This window comes from Sorex fumeus, unplaced genomic scaffold (genome assembly GCF_029834395.1).
Source record: "Sorex fumeus unplaced genomic scaffold, SorFum_2.1 ptg000394l, whole genome shotgun sequence".
NCBI classification, from domain to species: Eukaryota; Metazoa; Chordata; class Mammalia; order Eulipotyphla; family Soricidae; genus Sorex; species Sorex fumeus.
In genome coordinates this window covers 12,501-15,157 of record NW_026606449.1, presented here as the reverse complement: position 1 = coordinate 15,157, position 2,657 = coordinate 12,501, and positions in this window count along the sequence as shown.

Below are 2,657 nucleotides of genomic sequence, written 5' to 3'. Positions count from 1 at the left end.
CGGGCGCGTGGCCCGTCCCTCGGCCGGCGGGTGCCGCGTAGCTAGCTCCAGGGTGCGCAGCGGCTCGGAGCGGGGCCGGTGGCCGGCGCGAGAGCGGGGCGGCCCGGGCGTGTGGCCCGACCTTTGGCCGGCGGGTGCCGCGTAGCCAGCTCCGGGGTCCTCAGCGGCTCGGAGAGGGGCCGATGGCCGGCCCGAGCACGGGGCGGCCCGGGCGCACAGGGCCCTGCGCCGGCTTGAGCCCGCGCCTCGTAGCTCCAGGGTCGGTCCGCAGCGTCTCGGAGCGGGGCCGATGGCCGGGCTGAACGCGTGCCGCCCTTGGCCGGTCAGCGGGCGGTGCATCGGTGCACGGTGACGGGGTCCGGCCGTGAGCCCGTGGGGGCGCCTGGTCCGCGGCCCCGAGAAGGAAGAGGACTTAGTTTTGTTTGATTTCCCGCCGCGGTGTTTCTGGGCTTCTGAATCTATCCCCTTAGCCTTCCCGAGCTGGCTTTGACCTCCGGGCCGCCGCCGCCGCCGCCGCCGCCGCCGCCGCCGCCGCCGCCGCCGCCGCCGCCGCCGCCGCCGCCGCCGCCGCCGCCGCCGCCGCCGTGGGGTCGTCGCGTGGCTTCGGGCGCAGCTTCGACCATGCCGAGTCACGGGGTCGACCAGTTGTCCCGTGGAGCTCCGGGACTCGGGGCGATGGGGCTCTCCTGGGTGCCAGTTGCCGGGTCCCTGTTCCAGAGGTGCGGCGGGAAGATGCAGATCGGTCCCGTTTCCGACATCGGTCCTTTTCCCGTGCGACGGGACCGGTTTGGACCGCGAGATGTGTGCTGACACGCTCTCTCTCGGTGGCTCTCTGCCGTGAGGATCGGGACCGTCGTTCCCCCGGGTGCGTGTGGGATGGTCGGGGCCTGTCTTGAGGACTTCCTCCCTGGCCTCCCGCCGCTCGAGCCGCCCGCCTGGGCCCTGTGCGCCGGCTCTCGCGTGCACCTGGGGGCAGTGTCCCAGCCGTGGCTGTCAACCTCCGGCCTAAGGCGCCCGAGTTCAGCCCGGCGTCCGCGGCCCCGATGTGAACGGACCTCCCCCAGTCCCGCGGGCCCCCGTGCCCGCTGCGTGTCAGGCAGTCTCGCTCTCGTTGGAGGGGGTTGTCCGGTCGGGGTCCGGAATCACGCCGAGGTCAGAAGGGTGGGCAAAGGCTGAAACGGGCCTCTCCCCTCTCCGGAGGGTTGCTGTCCTTTGCTCGCTCTCCTTCGGGGTCCGGTCCCCTCCTCGTCCGGGGGGACCGGTGGCCGCTCGCTTCTCGCATCCTTTCCTTGCTGATCGATGTGGTGCTGGTGTGCTCTCCCGGGCCGGGCCTAAGCCGCGCCAGACGAGGGACGGACATTCCACGTGAATGGGACCGCTCTTCTCGTTCTGCCAGCGGGCCTCTCGCTTCTCCCCCACCTCGCGGTGGGGCGGGGCGTTCAGGGGTGCGGACCCCGGCCCGATCCCGTTCTTGCCGCTCTCCTGCTTGGTGCACAGGGAGTGGGCTTTTCGGGGTCGTCTGACACGGTGGACAACCCTCGCTCTGTCGGGACCGTCCCAGGTTCCCGTTCTCTCGAGCCGGCCCCTCCCCGCGGCGGGGTGGGGCCGCCCGGCGGTGGCGCGCGCTGCCGTGCCTCAACCGGCCCTCGGTGGTGCCCCTGGAGCGCTCCAGGTCGTCCTGTCAGGTGCCTGAGGCCGAGCCGGTGGTGCCGTTTCCCCGTCACCTGGCTTCGCGGTCCTGCCCTCTTGGGGCTCTCCTCGTTCGGTGGTGTTCCCCTCTGGGGGTCGAGCCGGTCGTTGTTTGTCACACGGGAGTCGCCTTGCCGTTCGCCCCCTTGCGGCCCGCCGCTTGGGTCGTGGGCGGTTGGGCGGCCTCCGTTTCTCGGGCGCGTGCCCGCGTGCCTCGCATTAACTGGCTCTCGCGCACGCGGGCGCGTGAGCGGCGGCGGTGGGTTGTCGTTGTGCCGGGCTCTGGGAGACGAGGTGGCCCTCCCTTGGGGGCTCTCTCTCGCTCTGTCCGGGGTTTCCGCTCCTCTCCCGTTGCGGGGGCGGAAGCCGGTCACCCGCCGTGGTGGGCGGGGGCCGTCTGCCGGGTGCTGCGGAGGGGCGGCGGGCCCTCCCGCGGACCCAGCACACAACGGACCTGACCGCGGACGCTCACGCTTCTGGTCGGTCTTGCTTCGGCGGGGCTCGGCCACCGGACCACTACGGCAGACCCCCCCCACTCGAGTCGGGGGAGCCCGGAGAAGCGGGGCAGCCGGCCTAGGTCGGGGGGCGGCGCCCCCTCGGCGGAGAATACTCCTTCTCTAGCGATCCGAGAGGGTGCCTTTGGGGTACCGGATCCCCCAGCTGCTGCCCCTCCTCTACCTGCGCTGTCAGCCACCGGTAGCAGAGCCTGCCCTTCCCCGCCGCCCTGTGGCGGGGAGAGGCTTCCGCCGTCATTCCCCCCAGACGTGGGGGGGTGCCGAGCGCCCTCGCTCTTTGCCTACCGCGGCCCGCGCCTCCCCCCGTCGGGGGAGGGTCCCGCCGGGCCGAGCCGGCGTCCCGGCGTCGGGGCGTCGTGTCGGTGGTCGGGGCTCGGATGGGCCCGTGTGTGCGCGGTCGGAGAAGACGGGCGTGTGCGCGGGTATGGTCTCGCTTCCTGGACCCGACCTATG